A 19,983-nucleotide genomic window follows, 5' to 3' on the forward strand; every position below is an offset into this window, starting at 1 on the left:
GCTCCTTCCCTAATTTTGACATAAACCTCTTGAATACTCCCACCACATGTGAAATGTATGGTCTAGTACATACCAATGGATACATTAGGCTACCGACTGAACTTGCATATGGAAAATGGGACATGTCGTATTCCCCTTCTTGTGTCTTGGGGCATTGTTTAGCAGATAAATTTACACCTACATGTACAGGAACCTTCACCAATTTACTATTATTCATATTAAACCTCTGGAATATTATCTCGACATACTTCCTCTAGTTTAACTAGAGCTTCCTCTTTTCCTGATCTCATTTAATTTCCATGCCCAAAATATAGTTTTCAGCACTGATATCTTTCATGTAGAATTTCGAGGACAATTAGGTCTTCAAATATTGGATAATTTCTTTGTCATTTTCAATCACGAACATATCATCCACATACAAGACGAGATAAAGAACATGGTAACCAATTATTTTAAAATACACATAGTAATGGGGTAAACTTTATACTAAAATTTCATGATTTTTCATAGGGATCACAATGGCACAATTTATTTTGGCATTTGAGAGGCCTATTTTCAGGCCATCGATAGATTGAGAGGTATAATGATGCATTTTAGCCACTTTTCTTTTTTTAATTTGGTATAAGGATGGATGCATGTTGCAGGTTATGATGATCTATGTATACCACTATAGGAGAATGAGATATGAATCTTTTTTGGAAAGTCATCATTCTAGCCACTGCACGAAAACTAATATGGTGTAGTGTTGAAAGAGAGGCATGTTGACACTTTGTCAGAAAGCAGTCATGTTTATAGCCATTGGTCATATAATTTTGAGAAAACTATTATGATGATTAGCTTGATTTGAATCTGATTAGTGGATTGAAGAGGATGATTTTGTGCCACTTTATGTGAGAGGTCCATTTTATGCCACCTTGTGTGAGAGGACCATTTATGCCACTTATGTGTGAGAGTATATTTATGCCACTTTTGTGACAAGTCATTCCTTTGTCATGTTGAACGAAAAATTACTGTGAGTTATATTTCTTTGTAGGAGAATGCCTTTTTGGAGAGAGATTCCACTCAATATAATAGTTTATTCCTTGTATTGATAGAGATTTTACTTTGTAATCATATTCTTCCTACAAATACTAATGAAGAGGCCTCCCCATTTTTTATCCAAGGCTCGCAGATGTAATCAAAACTAGAAGAACTCCATTGTCACATCTTGTGTTATGATTCCTTCCTGGTAATTTGATTGTTGTTTATGTTGATGGACTGCTAAAATATTTTTTAGAGAATGTATTGCTCATGTTTCACATGCAAATATTAGTGTCACTAAAAAGTCCTATAATGAAGACTTTTTTGTTTTAAGAAAGCCTTAAAAAAAATTATCCAATCAATTTCTCTTATTATCCTTTTTTTGTTGGTGTTTGGGTTGAATCCTCCCAATATCTCAACTTTTCCTCTCCCTCCTGCTTCCATTGTGGTGGGAGGCCATGATTCACTGAAGAATTAGAAAGTGGGATATGTTGAGCATCTATCAAAGATAAAGGAGGGCGTTGAGATTCTATTATAAGGTGAGGGTATCCATGATTTTCACCTATATTAGTTAATACTTAATATATATATATATATATCTATATATATATATATATATATATATATATATATATATATATAATTTCATCATATCGGTTTCAAGGGGGGATTCTATATCTCATACAATATTTTTACAAGTTCAATTGTAGTGAATATGATATAATATTGTGTCAAAAATTAGTTTTATCTTGCTTTGATTATCAATGTTTCCGTAACACAACTATGTTGTATGTAACACTCTGTTGACCTAAGCTAAGAAAAGCTAGGTCTGAGGTATAACAATGAAAGTAAATACTTTATTATTAAATAAATAATAAACATAATTTAATCGCTTTGAAAGCGAGACACCGAGAGACAAGATTCTTGCCAAATGAAATCCCATTGGTGAATGGGAATGGATAACTCTTTCATGATAAGACTTCTAGATCAAATTCTATATAAGCTTAATGGGTTGCAGATAAATATCCCTTAAGAAACTTAAAGATGTTAAGTTTACGAAAAACATAAAAGCCTTGTGGGATGAGGAAAATCCTCATGGGAGAGAAAGGTGAGCTTGTATGACAAAATTGTAGGAAAATGGATAAAAATATCCATAAAAGCGATATGTCTCTAAAGAAAACCATATCATGAAAGATGGTATAAAATATCGATTAAAGGGATCAACAAGAGGCAATTGATCCATGGAAAGAGATCTTAGCTTGGTGGTGAGATTGAGGAAGCAAGTTCTAGGTTGGTTGGCAGTGTGTGGTTTTCCAAGTGACTTTCTTCAACTAATCTAGTTGGGTTCAATTTCTTGGATGTTCTGTATGTGTCTCCTTACTCATTGTATTGTCACATCTTTAAAGTTATGAGTATAATTTCATTGTATTATCTTATGGTTCATTACACTTGATGTTGTTGAATTTTTAAGTGTATGAGTATAAGTACATGTATAATCTATATTCATGAGATGATGGAATAATTATGCATGTGATGACTATTGAATCTAAATTTAATCGAAATTAAATTGGGGAATGGGAGCCTAGTAGATAATTGTTAATATTCGGTTACAGAGGTATGTGACAAATGGTATCGGAGCTTTAAGATCAAATATTGTGGCCTAAGGGCCAAACCATCTCTATAAGGTATGAATCACCTTTAGGTTCTAAACAAATAATATGTTTCACTAAAGGGTTTTAGTTATAAAATTGCTATGAGAAAAATATTCCAGAAGCCATAGAGGTTGAAATTAAATCTTAAAATAGTTTGGAGGAGAACTCTGAAGCCATAGCATTTGAATATTATATTAATTTCTTGCAACCAAAGGTAATTTTGAACTAAGGTTCTTTGAAATTATATATTTGTAAATAACTACAGTGATATTTTAAAGTGGAGTGAAAGCTCCTATATTGATTGTCTAGCATGTAACTAATTTTGTTTACAATTACAAAAGGATAATTTAAAAACAGAAGTAATCTGAAACCCTAATTCAGATCACTTGATATTGAAGAAAGAAGGGTAGAATCAAGTTAGATGCCTATACTGAGTTTTTCCCAAAAAAATATTTATATATATTCTAATGGAATTTTTATTCTTATAATGATTAATGATTTTGTAATTGTAAAGAATGTATGGGGATGAAATAGATTGATTATTTTTTTTATACAGCTGGTAAGTATTACAACTCTCGTTCGACGATCTAATTTTTTAGTTAGATAAGATTAGTAATAGAATATGTTGAAATGGTGAATCTACACATAAGAATTGAGGTATGTGTTATCAATCATCTATTTCAATTTAGAATGGCCATGACCACACTTGTGACATGTCGAAAGCAAAACAATTCATTTAAATAATAATGGATTAAGCTTTAAAAATAATTGTGATGACTGTCTGCCTCTCTGGCAACCATGAACGTGGCGGAGTTTGTTGTGAAAACTGATCCAAAATCAACATAACTTTCTAAGAACCAAAATTTGACAGGAATACTATGCCCTTTAACCAGTCATCTATGACAACATTAGGGCTCTCAGTTATATAATTCCCTTATCGATGGATCTATGCACAGTAATGTCTTGAAACAAGATTTTCCATCATCGTCTCTGTCGGTATTAAACTTAAATACTATAAGTCGTCCTTGTCTAATTTTTCTTCTAGGGTTTTGGAAACTTGGGTCTACCTTTCCCTATTGGACTTTAGAGGCTCCCTACGTTTCCAAGTGTTGTTTCAGAGCAATTCAATGCCTATTAAGTATTTTCTGAAACTATTATTTTTAGCTTTGGCCCAAAACAGATATTTAATGTCTCTCACTCTCTTACTGGCATGGAATGTGGGTGATGTAGATCATGCAAAGTCTAAAGCATGAGCCAGCCTAACTATATTTTTCATCCGAGGACCAGTACCGTAGAGGGCTATAACTACTGAAGGACAAGATACTCACCTTGACATTCAAGGGAAACTTTCTATAAACATACATTCATGATTAGCTGATCATAGATGTACATTCAGCATATTACGAGTGTGTAGACTAAAGATGAAGGCTTTTGAGTTAATATAATTGAAAATTGGTGGGTATCCTGCCCGAATAAAGATCAAGACGAAACCAAAACAATGAAGGATCCCTAGGTAGTCGAAGAGTACATGCCACTCAGTAATTACATAATATTACATGGGACAGGCATTGGAAGTTTATGGCCAAAGCAGCGGGTATGTAGAAATAAAGGTCTTTCAAATTGTTCATAGATTACGTAACGTGTACAAAAATTTCGTCTTATGTTGGAAAACTAGCAATGAATTGTGAAAGAGTCATGTCCCTCTACGACACTTACGATAGATTGAAACAGAGTGATGTCAGTAACACTAGCTCTAAAGAGGGGAGGCTATGATGTGCCATAGAGACATAATGGTATTACCAACTGATTTTTCTTTCCAACTTTTGCTTGAATGGAGTTACTGGTTTAGGAGTTTTTCAAAATACGCACCAGTGAAATCTGTCGTTAGTGAAGCTTTTGAAACTATGTGATTTAAAACACAACCACACCTTTCCAATTACAGGGATGGATATAATCACCTTAAGGACCCTTGTTCCCTTTCGATCCACAAATTCATTTTTCCTGCTTACCTTGTCCGCTCATATGGAAGAGCTCGTGAGGAATTTCTAATTGAGTTACCTTAAAAATAGTCATTTGGATAATGTTTATTCCATTGAAAACATGATCGTTGGTATATCTTTCCTTTTTGTTGTAGATTTAGATAACGAAGCCCACGTTTAATTCGATCGACAAGACTAATGTTTCCCTTTTCTTGATCTGCAATATCACTCTGTCTACTCACCTTATCCACTAAAATGGAGATGTTTTGATAAGGAGGATACTTGTGGGATATTGGTTATCCTTATGAAAAGGGTCCTTAAAGAAATTAGTGGTTAATAGTTATCTGGATTGTCATGCCATCAACACATTTCGTTTGGATAATAGTTATCTAGTTTTTATAGCTGACCACATATTAGTTTTGTCGTATCTTTACATTGGGATCGGCTAGAATGTTGTAAAACACCTTCTATATCAATGTGATATATTGATGTCGGGGAAACATGGGAGGTAAAATTTCCAGCATAGTGTTTCTCATTGGGAAGGAGAGACAGATTTTGATACAAACCAAACCCCAACATATCCTCATTGTCAACGAGCTTCATGAAGCCTCGAGCTTTAGCTCTAGTCGACAGTTCGGTGGAATTTCCAGAATTACTGAGGAATGCATGTATGGGAATTATTCGGAAGGCTCTAGTAGATAAACATAGGGAAAAAATTATGTACCTCCGAGTTGGAAATCTGACAAAGTCAGTGACATAGGATGAAATTTACAGATTCAAATCGATGGAAGCATAAAATAGTGTAATATTTCAATTATTTCTATTTCACAGAACCTGTCTATTGCCTCTGATAAATTCCTCCTCCTTGTCGAGGTGAAAAATATTAGCCTGGGTTCTATGAACATTGGAATTGACATCTCAGCTAAAACGGGGATTGTTGAAAATATTCACATAGGTACCTCGTTCTCAATCGAAGACATTCGAGCTGATAAGGCCCTATTTCAAGAATTATATGACATTTTTTCCTGGTCCAATGAGGAAATGCCAGGAATTGATCCAAGCATTGTAATACATGAAGTCAAGACTTACTTGGATGCCAAGAGTATCCGACAACGATTACGTTTGGTGCATCCAAGAAAGGCTACTGAGACTAAAGTTGAAGTCGTAAAACTGGTCGAAGTAGGTTTTATCTACCTGGTTCCCTAATTTGATTGGATATCCAATAACGTGCATGTTAACAAGAAACAAGGGACCATTAGATAATGTGTCGACTATAGGGAAATCAATAACGATTATCCAAAAGACAATTATCCTACTCCCTATATCGATCGATTCATCGACAAATGTGTCGAAAATGAAATATTTTCATTTATGGAAAGATTTTTCGGCTAAAATAAAATCAGCATACTCCTAGGTAATCAACATAAAACCACATTCATTTTCACATGAGGGACTTTTTTCTATCGAAAGCTCCCATTCGGTCTAAAGAATGTAGGTGCAACATTTCAAAGGGCTATGTCTTATGTACTTCATTATATCAAGAATATTGTGAAACCATTTTTGGATGACTTCCCAACTCATTCACTAATATGGGAAGACCACCCAATGCATTTGAGAGAAATTTTCATCAAATGTCGCTATTATAATATTCAATTGAATCCACATAGTGTGTTTTTTGTGTGCAATCTAGTTGATTGCTAGGGTTTCTTGTTCAAAGGAAGTCATTTGTGTTGATCCATTGAAGGTTGAGGCTATCTTGAATTTACCTCCTCCTTGCAATATTCGCCAACTCCAAATTTTGTAAGGGAAAGAAAACTTTCTACGTCAATTTCTCTATAACTATGCTAGGTTCGCTAAGGGTTTTACTCAACTTTCGAAAAAGGGTGTCCCATTTTTTTGGGATTAAGTGGCTCAAAAATCCTTTCATACACTTCAATATGCATTGATCCATATACCATTTTTGCATCCTTCCTATTATCACCGAGATTAATTTTTATACCTAGCAACGTCTGATGCTACCATTAGTATGGTCCTAGTTGATGAAGATGACTCAAACGAAGAGCGTGTGATTTATTACTTAATTTGTAATTTTACAAATACGTTCACAAGATAAAGCACTTCAGTCATCAAAATATGTCTTATGACTTTGCACTTAGGGAGAAATCTGTTACACATCATTTTATCGCATTAGGTAAATGACCATCGGTTTGGATATTTTTCTATTCACACGTGTTTTGGAAAATTACCCTACAGAGTTTGAAATTAAATCATCACAAATAAAGTGGAATTTTTATATTCTATGGTAGAACCTCATAATTTTCACTATGTTCACAGTTTCCTAGTCACTTCCTGCGCATACACAGGGAAGACCATTATTATTTGCGTAAAAGTACACATTGTCTTCCACTATGACCTAACATGACTTGAAGTACATAAAAATAAAAATTAAATTCTATAAGCTTAGTTGATAGCTTCTATCCCAACCAACAAGCTTTGAATGAGTGCCTATTTAGTGTTGATACCTCCCATAATGGAGTAACTCCCCTTCCTTTGTGGACCCTATATCCCACTAATAGTGGATCTCATTGCTTGGAGATTGGATGCGTAACAGATCATCATTAGCGTATAAAGCCATTACAGGTCTAAGGTTTGATGGAGGATTACTGGAAGCATGTTTACGTTGTGGAGATTAGGTAAGAAATCTCTCCGTCGTTGAGAGCTTTAGTCAAGCCCTTTACCACTATTTGGTAGGCAATCTCTCTTGCTAATAATTTATTAGAAACATATAAAGGAAGGACATGTGGATCAGCTGTGATACCAAAAGCCCTAGTTTAGGTGAACCATTCTTCAATGAAATATTTTCCGACAGTAAGTAGTTCTGCTACGGCTTCTTTGGAAAACCTCGGGGCTTTCTTATTGAATATTATTTGATTTAGGGGAAACACAACAACATGAAATATCTTATAGAAGTTAGGTATGTAATGCGATTCCCATATTTGTTTATTACTAAAATGGATTAGGTAGGGATCCTGTAAGGTCCATTTGTAACCCATGGTTGGAAATGTCATGCAAAAACAGATATCATCCATAATGGAGGCACTAAAATGGAATAGAGGGAGGTTATCTGAAGAGGATTATTTCTTCTGTCGATATTTGGTAATGGTGGTGGCTAGGTTGTCAGATAGGATTGAGGGCCAATTCATGATATGGGAATTAACACAGGCATCAATCAGAGGAATCTATTCTATAGAAAAATTAGTATTATTGGGTAGCCCACACAATCTAGATAGCATGGTAGCTACATAGTTGTAGGGATTTGCCAAAGACACTATTACATATATACCTGATTTTTCATATTCAAATTTGTTTTCCAACACTCTACAACCTTGAATTAGCTTGAAGGTGTCTCGGTTCTTCTTTGTGAAGTTAGCCACAAATGTGTTGTCCTAGATATCTTGCGGGTCAGGAATGTGGTACATTTTCTTGAAGTCATCTACCCCGAATTACCCTATGAGCTCCATTCTTGAATTCTTAAATTTCTTATCTTCAATGATAATGTTCTCGATCACGCACCTGATCATATCCGTGTATGGGAGCATTCTAGCTCTTGTTCCTCCTATGAGGGAAAGAAAAAGAAGCATCTTTGTATTGAAGTCCTGAAGGCCTTGTTGAGTCATCTATTGCTCTCATAATAGTTATTTTAGGACGTTCGTCCTCCAGCGAATTGTATATAACTTACAAAGCTATTGTGCCTTCGGCAGCATCACAAATTGTATCAGCAAAGATAGGAACCATCTCTGTAAACTCAGATTCAACAATGGTCTTCTTGCTTTGTTTCCACATCACCTTTCTTAGTGACATGTCTTTTGTAGCTTACCTAAAATAGACAAGATATATCATCACAGATGATATCAGGTACTTAAGATTGAGAGCTTCTGTGAAATGACTTTGGATGACGAAAAAAGCTTGGTGAGGTACTCGATGTTAACTACCCATAACCTGGAAAATGATTTTCCTTCATTGAGCCACTACATATTTATTGACCTGTCAATTCGTTTTTATTGGTATTTAAAATGTTATTATTTCACACGTTCTACTGCTCTTAATCGCACATCACAATCTTTAAAGGGATACAATATAGCGCCACCAGCTGCATTAAGTGAAATGCAATTGCGGATATTGAAATATCACATTTCTCGAATCACTAACGATCATTCTGATCGCATAGCTAATTTGCTTGCAAAGTTTGTGAAGTGTGAAATGCGATCGCAAAATGACAAGGTGGTGTTTATTGGGTAATCGTAGTGGGAGGCCTAATCACAGATCACAATCTTTTGAAGGTGTTTTAAGATATTCATGCGGAAAAGTGTGATTTATGATATGTGGTGTGGATATGAAGGTGTTGCTAGGTATTTTCTTAGAGTTAGGTATTATTATCCTAAGCCTAGAAATTTTAAAGGGTCCCCATTTATAACTCTAAACTTAGCTATTGCTATTTTTAAATGGGGGGGGTTGTTCCATAGTAGAACAAGGTTTTAACCCTATACAAAAATTACCTCCAAACAAAATCTTCAAAATAGAAAATAAACAATGGTGAGAGAATATAACATAAAACAGATATACACAGAGATTTCCCCTAGATCCCAAAACCAAGACTACGAGATAGGAGGGGTTACCCACCCCCTTCTAACCCCTCATCTTCACACATCCGGTTAGTCATGAAAATAATATAACACACCCAACATTATCCCACTTGTTCTTTTCTTTTCAACACAAGGGGTCACAAGAGAGCTTAGTAATTAGTTTAGCCTTCTAATGCCCATTGTTTCTCTACACCAAGAAAAAGTATTAGTACTCATAGACTTTGTCAATGCATCTGTAGTATTCTTCAAAGTGTCCACCTTTACTTGGAACACCTTTTTGTCCTCAACCATATACCTCAGAAAGTGATATTGAACATCAATGTGCTTTATCATTGAATCCTAAGCATGGTTCATTGCCAAGAAAATTGCACTTTTCCGATCAAGGCCTATCCTTATAGCTCGTTGTACTAACCCCATGCACGAACAAAATCTCTGCAACCAAACTGATTCCTTGCTTGCATGACTGGATGCCATTTATTTTGCCTCTATAGTTGACAGTGCCACTATAGATTGTCCCTTACTCATCAAACTGACTGCACCTCCAAATGTGTTAAACACATATCCACTGGTAGATATTCTCTTATCCAGATCTCAAGCCTAGTATGCATCAACAAAGCCACGGATGTCCAAAACTCTATCCAATCCTATTATTCCTTAGTAGCATAGTCCAAAATCACTACTGCCACCCAAATACCTGAAAACCCACTTCACTGTTGTCTAATGCTCCTTCCCTAGTTTTGACATAAACCTCTTGAATACTCCCACAACATGTGAAATGTATGGTCTAGTACATACCATTGCATACATCAGGCTACCGATTGCACTTGCATATTGAAAATGGGACATGTCCTATTCCTCTTCTTGTGCCTTTGGGCATTGTGTAGCAAATAACTTTACACCTACATGAATAAGAACCTTCAGCAATTTACTATTATTCATATTAAACATCTGGAATATTATCTCGACATACTTCCTCTAGTTTAACTAGAGATTCCTCTTTTCCTTATCTCATTTAATTTCCATGCCCAAAATATAGTTTTTAGCACCGAGATCATTCATGTAGAATTTGGAGGACAATCAGGTATTCAAATCTTGGATAATTTCTTTGCCATTTTTAATCACGAACATATCATCCACATACAAGATGAGATAAATAACATGGTAACCAATTAATTTAAAATACACATAGTAATGGGGTCAACTTTATACTAAAATTTCATGATTTTTCATAGGGATCACAATGGCGCAATCTATTTTGGGATTTGAGAGGCCTATTTTTAGGCCATCGCTGGATAGAGATGTATAATGATGCATTTTAGCCACTTTGCTTGTATTTAATTTGGTATAAGGATGGATGCATGTTGCAGGTTATGATGATCTTTGTATACCACAGTAGGAGAATGAGATATGAATCTTTGTTGGAAATTCAACATTGTAACCACTACACGAAAACTAATATGGTGTAGTGTTGAAAGAGACGCATGTTGACACTTTGTAAGAAAGTAGTCATGTTTATAGCCATTGGTCTTATAATTTTGAGAAAACTATTATGATGATGAGCTTGATTTGAATCTGATTAGTGGATTCAAGAGGATGATTTTATGCCACTTTTGTGACAAGTCATTCCTTTGTCATGTTGAAGGAAAAAGTATTGTGAGTGCTATTTCTTTGTAGGAGAACGTCTTTTTGGAGAGAGATTCCACTGAAGATACTATTTTATTCCTTGTGTTGATAGATATTTTACTCTGTACTCATCTTCTTCCTACAAATACTAATGAAGAGGCCTCCCCATTGTTTATCCAAGGCTCAAAGATGTAATCAAAACTAGATGAACTCCATTATCACATCTTGTGTTATGATTTCTTACTAGTAATTTGATTCTTGTTTATGTTGATGGATTGCTAAAATATTGCTTAGAGAATGTATTGCTCATGTTTCACATGCAAATAGAAGTGTCACTTAAAAGTACTATAATGAAGACTTTTTTGTTTTAAGAAAGCCTTAAAGAAAATTTATCCAATCAATTTCTCTTATTATCCTTTTTTCGTTAGTGTTTGGGTTGAATCCTCCCAATATATCAACTTTTCCTCTCCCTCCTGCTTCCATTGTGGTGGGAGGCCATGATTCACAGAAGAATTAGAAAGTGGGATATGTTGAGCATCTGTCAAAGATAAAGGAGGACGCTGAGCTTCTATTCTATGGTGAGGGTATCCATGCCTTTCACATATATTAGTTACTTCTTAAAAATATATATATACAATTTTCATCATATCGGTTTCAAGGGGGGATTCTATATCTCATACAATATTTTTACAAGTTCTATTGCAGTGACTATGATATAATGTTGTGTCGAAAATTAGTTTTATATTGCTTTGATTATCAATTTTTCCGTAACACCACTCCGTTGTATGTAACACTTTGTTGACCTAAGCTAAGAAACGATAGGTGTGAGGTATAACAATGAAAGTAAATACTTTATTATTAAATAAATAATAAATATAATTTAATCACTTCGAAAGTGAGACACCGAGAGACAAGATTCTTGCCAAATGAAATCCCATTGGTGAATGGGAATGGATAACTCTTTCATGAGAAGACTTCTAGATCAAATTATATATAAGCTTATTGGATTGCAGATAAATATCAATTAAGCAACTTAGCTAGAGAAAGATGCTAAGTTTAAGAAAAACATAAAAGCCTTGTGGGAGAGAAAGGAAAGCTTTTATGAGGAAAATACTCATGGGAGAGAAAGGTGAGCTCTTATGACAAACGTCTAGGCAAATGGATAAAAATATCCATAAAAGCGAGATGTCTCTAAAGAAAACCATATCATGAAAGATGGTATAAAATATCAATTAAAGGGATCGACAAGAGGCAATTGATCCATGGAAAGAACTCTCAGCTTGGTGGTGAGTTCGAGGAAGCAAGTTCTAGGTTGTGTGGCAGTGTGTGGTTTTCCAAGTGACTTTCTTCAGCTAATCTAGTTGGGTTCAATTGCTTGGGATGTTCTGTATGTGTCTCCTTACTCATTATATTGTCGCATATTTAAACTTACGATTATAATTGCATTGTGTTATCTTATGGTTCATTACACTTGATGTTCTTGAATTTTTAAGTGTATGAGTATAAGTGCATGTATAATCTATATTCATGAGATGATGGAATAATTATGCATGTGACGACTATTGAATCTAAATTTAATCGAATTTAAATTGGGGAATGGGAGCCTAGTAGGTAATTGTTCCTATTCAGTTACGGAGGTACGTGACAAATGGAATCGAAGCTTTAAGTTCAAATATTGCGTCCTAAGGACCAACCTACCACTATAAGGTATGAATGAGCTTTAGGTTCTAAACAAATAATAGGTTTCACTAAAGGGTTTTGGTTATAAAATTGCTATCAGAAAAATATTCCAGAAGCCATAAAGGTTGAAATTAAATCTTAAAATAGTTTGGAGGAGAATTCTTAAGCCATTGCATGTTAATATTATATTAATTGCTTACAACCAAAGGTAATTTTGAACTAAGGTTCTTCGAAATTATGGATTTGTAAATAACTACAATGATATTTTTATGTGGAGAGAAAGCTCCTATATTTCTTGTCCAACATGTAACTAATTTTGTTTCCAATTACAAAAGGATCATTTAAAAATAGAAGTAATCTGAAACCCTAATTCAGATCACTTGATATTGAAGAATGAAGGGTAGAATCAAGTTGGATGCCTATACTGAGTTTTTACCAAGCAATATTTATATATATTCTAATCGAATTTTTATTCTTGTGATGATTAATGATTTCGTAGTTGTAAAGAATGCATGGGGATGAAATAGACTGATTATTCTTTTTATATAGTTGTAAGTAAGTATTACAACTCTCCTTCGACGATCGAATTTTTTAATTAGATAAGATTAGTAATGAAATGTGTCGAAATGGTGAATTTACACATAAGAACTAAGGTATGGGTTATCAATCATCTGTTTCAATTTAGGATGGCCATGACCACACTTGTGACATGTCGAAAGCAAAACGATTCATTTAAATAATAATGGACTAAGCTTTAAAAATAATTATGACGACTGTCTGCCTCTCTGGAAACCATGAACGCGGCAGAGTTTGTTGTGAAAACCGATCCAAGATCAACATAACTTTCTAAGAACCAACATCGCCACTCCACGTGAAATTTTGTCATTATAGTCTCTGTTGTCATAATACAAATGAGACAAATCATTTGTTCCCAAACTTTGACAGCAATATTATGCCTTTAAACCAGTTATCTATGACAACATTAGGGCTCTCAGTTATATAATTCCCTTATCAATGGATCTATGCATAGTAATGTCTTGAAGCAAGATTTTCCATTGTCATCTCTGTCGGTATTGAACTTAAATACGATAAGTCATTCTTGTTTAATTTTTCTTCTAGGGTTTTGGAAACTTGGGTCTACCTTTCCCTATTGGAATTTAGAGGCTCCCTACGTTTCCAATTTTTGTTTCCAAGTGTCGTTTCAAAGAAATTAAATGCCTATAAAGTATTTTCTGAAACTGTTATTTTTATCTTTGGTCCAAAACAGATATTTAATGTCTCTCACTCTCTTAATGGCATGAAATGTGGGTGGGTGATTTAGATCCTGCAAAGTCTAAAGAATGAGCCTGCCTAACTGTATGTTTCGTCTGAGGACCAGTAACATAGAGGGCTATAAGTAGTGAAGGAAAAGATACTCACCTTGACATTCAAGGGAAACTTTCTATAAACATACATTCATGATTAGCTGATCATAGATGTACATTCAACGTATTATGAGTGTGTAGACTAAAGTTGAAGGCTTTTGAGTTAATATAATTGAAAATTGGTCGATATCCTACGTGAATAAAGATCAAAACGAAACCAAAACAAGGAAGTATCCCTAGGTAGTCGAAGAGGACATGCCGTTAAGTAATTACATAATATTACATGGGACGGGCATTAGTAGTTTATGGCCAAAGCAGCGGGTATGTTGAAGCTTTTGAAACTATGTGATTTAAAACACAACCACACCTTTCCAATTACAGGGATGAATAAAATCACCTTAAGGACCATTGTTCCCTTTCGATCCACAAAGTCATTTTTCTTGCTTACCTTATCCACTGATATGGAAGAGTTCATGAGTAATTTCTAATTGAGTTACCTTAAAAGTAGTCATTTGGATAGTGTTTATTCCATTGAAAACATGGTCGTACGTCTATCTTTCCTTTTTGTTGTAGATTTAGATAACGAAGGTCGCGTTTAATTCAATTGACAAGACTAATGTTTCTGTTGGAATTTCTGATAATTCAAAACAAAACTGAAAAAAATAGAACAATACTTTGTTTTAACAAAGCGGAAATAAAAATCATTTGCGGAATACGGTGTTTCAGTAACGCAGTTTTGTCAGTTGTTGTTTGTAGTGTTTCAGCATCGGTGTTTCAACAACGCTGAAACTGGTGTATCAGCAACACTCTATTTTGACGTCAAGACTATTTTTTGGTTACGATGTAACAACAACGCGCAAATAAAACTTCTATTTATAAACAGTAAACCAATTGATACAAATTCGTCTTCCTCACATAGAGGGATTTTCAAAATTTCTGTTACAAAACATCTTCCTCTTAACCGAGCGATTCACCAATTTATGTTGAAGAGCATCTTCCTCTTAACACAGGGATTCACCAATGACTATGTTGAAAAACATCTTCCTCTTGACAGAGGGATTCACCAAGGAATGCTTCAGTTCCACATAAATAACATCCTCCTTCTAACAGAGGGGTTCTCCACCATGCCTTCTTGAGAGGCACTTCAATCTGTGTCTTATATTCATTTAGCACATGCACACTGCAGCGTATTGCCTTTTGTTTTCTCAACAGAACAACTGCAAATATTTCATGTTGCTGTGTTTTCTACGCTCTCTCACAACAAACAATCACAGAACAAATTACATTCAAATATGCACTGTTGTGCATTTCACTATTCTGGAAGCATTTTTCTTCACACTACTACGTGCTCTCCTCTTCTCTCTATATCATCTAAACTGTTGTGTCTACACATATATAGTGCAATAGGGGTCATAACAGTCCATCAACCGCTTCAACTCTCTGACAGAGTCTCTGCTGCTTATAATGAATGAAATCTTATCTTTCTGACATTCTGTTGTGCTTCTTGAGTTGGCTGTGTGGAGACACATAGCTGATAAATGCTACGGCCGGCTCGGGGCTGGTTCTTTTCACTTTCGGCCATTCTGCTCTTTAATGCGGTTGTTTAGAAGTAATGGTATAGCGGTGGATCTGATCTTCCTCCTTCGGGAACACAAAAACAATTAAAGGGTGAAAAGTTGGTAATGGCGGTGGCTTAAAAGAACGGGAATAAATGTGGGGCATCGGATCAGGACAAATAAGTAAAGTAGCTACTGGTGGGTGTTATCGCTGCCATTTGAGAAATGCCACCGTCTCTTGAAAAATGGTGAGGGGAAGTCTGGCTGGTTTTCTGGAAACAATACACAACAGTTGAAATTACCATTTCAACAATTTCCTCTTTTTTTGAGCTACAATATTACTCTGTCTACTCACCTTATCCACTAAAATGGAGATGTTTCGATAAGGAGGATACTTGTGGGATAGTGGTTATCCTTATGAACAAGCTCCTTAAAAGAATTAGTGGTTAATGGATATCTGGATTGTCATGCCATCAACACATTTCATTTGGATAATAGTTATCTAGTTTTTCTAGATGACCACATATTAGTTCTGTCTTACCTTTACATTTGGATCGTCTGGAATGTTGTAAAATACCTTCTATATCAATGCGATATATTGATGTCGGGGAAACATGGGAGGTAAAATCTCCAACATAGTGTTTTTCATTGGGAAGGAGAGACAAATTTTGATACAAAACAAACCCAAACATGTCCTCATTGTCAACGAGCTTCATGAAGCTTCGACCTTCAGCTCTTGTTGACAATTCGGTAGAATTTCTAGAATTCCTGAGGAATGCATGTATGGGCATTATTCGGAAGGCTCTAGCAGATAAACATAGGGAAAAAATTGTGTACCTCTAGAGCTGGAAATCTGACAAAGTCAGTGACATAGGATGAAATTTACAGATTCAAATCGATGGAAGCATAAAATAGTATAATATTTCTATTATTTCTATTTCACAAAACCCATCTATTGCCTCTGCTAAATTCCTCCTCCTTGTGGAGGTGAAAAATATTAGCCTAGTTTTCGTGGTGCTAGGTCAATCAATTCTAAAGTTATATACCTGGCTAAGAGTATACGAGCTTGATTTGTGCATTGTAGAACATATGGAACCTGGTGGGTGGGGTTGAAACATTTATGGTTCCTCACAATCTAGAGGAGGCTCATAGCAACTGGATATGCTCACAAGGATGCTCTTAGGAAATAAACAATTTGTTGGTCACGTAAGCTAATTCGACTCTTTTTTATATGATAACTAGAGGTTTGAGGAGCATAGAATTCTTTGCTTATACGGGATTTAGCTATATGAATAGGACGTCTCTGTTTCAGGCATCCAAAAAAGCCATCGTGAATTCCTACTTAAATAATTTTGAGAGGCCGAGAAGTTAATAGGGCCAATTGAAGAACATCTCCACATAATTGCATGTAGGTTCAAACCCCACAATTGGTATTTTTTGAAGGGAATGTATTTTAGGAAAAGACGTTATTCTACTAAATAAGAAGTCCCTTATATCGAGTAAGAATATTTAGGGCTTTTAGGATGCAGTAATAAAATTATGGTTACTTCTATATGTGTGTGTATAATTATATGAGCTATTTTTTATGCATAAATCATCTCATAAGTATATGAATAATTTCTCCCTGGATTTAATAATTTACATTATTCTTGAAGTATGTATGTTTATCCTTCATGTTGCATATGATGAATGTATATTGTTCCAAACTCATTACGTGATTACATGTATGTGCTTACATATATGTATGGCTCATTGTGTGGTTACAATGAGCTGCATGGGTATTCTTGCGTGCATGGACGACTCAAAATTTTCACCAAATTACCATGATTTAAAAATTGAGTTAAGATATGTTACAATGAGTATAGTCGAGTTTAATGAATAAAGCAGAAGGGATTTCATCATTGCACTTATATTTAATTTCTCAAGCCTAAGTATTGTGGATAGATATAGTAGCATTGTGGGGAGAAAGGAACTATGAAACATTATATGCAAACAAATAATTCTGCAATATGTTATATAACATAGAACCTTCCATTGTTGTAGTGGAATAAAGAGAACTGCAAAGAAATGACAACAAAAAACATTATGATGATTCCAATAAGTACAAATGGTCAACCATAATTAGGTTACCTTTTTAATTATGCCTACTTATTGAATGTTAGGAATTATGCCAAGAGTAGATTTTTATTTTATGTGTGGAAGTTCTTCCCAAACTGAAGTTTTTAATGAAAAAATACTCTATACCATGATTTAAAATTGGTTCAAGATGTTTTAGATGTTCATAGTAGAGTGGGAGGAATGAACAAATTTGTAATAATGGTAAAGTATGGTTATTACATCAAAAGTGGAATGATGGATTTTAGTGATACGGTTATCATATTATTCTACTCATAAAAAAAATTAATTTATGATTGGTATGATTGTTATACAATGACATAGCTTAATAAAATTCAAAACTAATGCTGGTAAGGATAGTCCAGTCAAGGACATAACTTAATGGAATAAAGTTTATTTTTATAGAGATCCTAAGAAATGATGATATATGAAGGAGGAGATGTTGAACACTTATAAGGAAACTCACAAACAAAAATAGATAAAATGTGAAGTGTTTTTGTTCCATAGTTCATGGACAATATGAGGAAAAATAAAAAAATAAAAGTATATAAATGGAAACTATATAAATCATCAAGAAAGAAGTTCATGATATCCTATCAATGTTAACAAAAGTTTATGGTTAATTAAGAGGATTCCATCGTAGATCAAATTCTAAAGGTATATTTTCATGAAGTTTCCCATGAAATGACAAGTCTATGCATATGGTTTGAGACTATGCATTTTTAAAATTGTCTTTAAAATTAATATTTTTGCGCATCTACATTTACTCATGCAGTTCATTTTTGGGTGCGGTTTTTCCACTAGTTGAGCTGTTTAATTCACCCTTACGGGGAAAACGCTTCGAAGATACACTATTGTAAGGAACTCAACCTTACTAGCTCATTATTCAAATATTCAATAACAACATGCATATTTGGACATGCATAGTTTGGAAACTACACGTTTCTTTTGAGTAAAGAAATAACTAAATAATTGTAACTAAGATAGATAAGAGGCACAAATTATATTCCAATCTAAACAAAACTAGGGTCAGAATGTGAAGTGAGTTCACAGATGCAATGCAACTCATTATATGCATGTTGGAGAAGACAACGTACATTAATAATTTATTACTCTAATAAGAAGGTCCATGGGATTGACACCTAAAATTACATCTAGTGTAAAAATAAGAATATGAGTGTAAAAGCAACTCCTAGTGCTTGTGCATGAATAGTTGTAAGAAAATATTAAATACAACCTCAAGGGAACATGCTCAAGTTCACTTAAATTTCAATCTATAAATTATTGCAACTCAAGTATGCAACCTCAAAATTCACAACCTTGATGTGCATATCCATACAGAAATAGATTGAGTTCTATTAATATCTCACAAATAGGAACCTTTCAAATATACAACAGGAAGAAGATGCTTCCAGTAGAAAGACTGTAGATCTTAAAAATATTCTTCTTGTGGAGATTGATAAGATTAAAATTATATAAATGGAAATTCATGATAGATATGGGCGTGATCAATGAAATTGAAGTAGAAAATAAGCAATTCAATGTAGCCTAATGAATAACAAGAATTTTACACTAGATCCAGAACATGATTGTCTAAATATATACAAAAATTCTTGATAAACACAAAATAATTTGCATTAGCACATCTTATGATGATCTAAGGATCTTATGTTAGTAATACATTTAGCTAGGTTGTATAAGCTTATTTTGGAAAAGAAGATTATCCTTTGGTTTGAAATCCATGGTAAACTAGCCAAATTTGAATGTAGTTTTATGAGACATTACTCAACCATGGTGCATCTTGTTACTCTTAGGATACTTATAATGGAATTCTAAAATAATAAAACTGATCCCTTCTCATGATTTTTTTACTTTAGAAAAGATTTTGACAAAAAAATGTTATTCCTAGAAGAAAGCTATGGAAGAGGCTAGAAGAAATAATAGTTCATTTTGGGTTTAGGGTTATTATGACAAATATGTATGAGAATGTTATTTAGAATCTTATGACAATTGAGGGTAGATGGAAGGAAATTAAATGAAATATTAGAGTCAAGCAATTGTGCCTCTTATCACCTATAGTTTTTGACATATAAATTGATAAGCTAGAAGAGTTGCTGACCCAAGCTTAATGATATGGTCATAACTCTTTTTCTATATGGTAATGATATTGTTGTTTTCATAAGGAGTCATTACCATCTTGGAAAGAAACTTAGAAGCACCTATGATTTATACTCCATGATGGATATGACTATTAATAGCAACAAAACTAAAATCATAATATTTAAATAAAAAATGACCACCTTTGGTACATTCTTTTATGACAACAAATCCTTGGAGAAAGTCTCCTCATA

This window comes from Pinus tabuliformis, chromosome 1_2, assembly GCF_031772625.1.
Source record: "Pinus tabuliformis cultivar Carrire ecotype Pingquan chromosome 1_2, CPIR1, whole genome shotgun sequence".
In the NCBI taxonomy this organism is placed as follows: Eukaryota; Viridiplantae; Streptophyta; class Pinopsida; order Pinales; family Pinaceae; genus Pinus; species Pinus tabuliformis.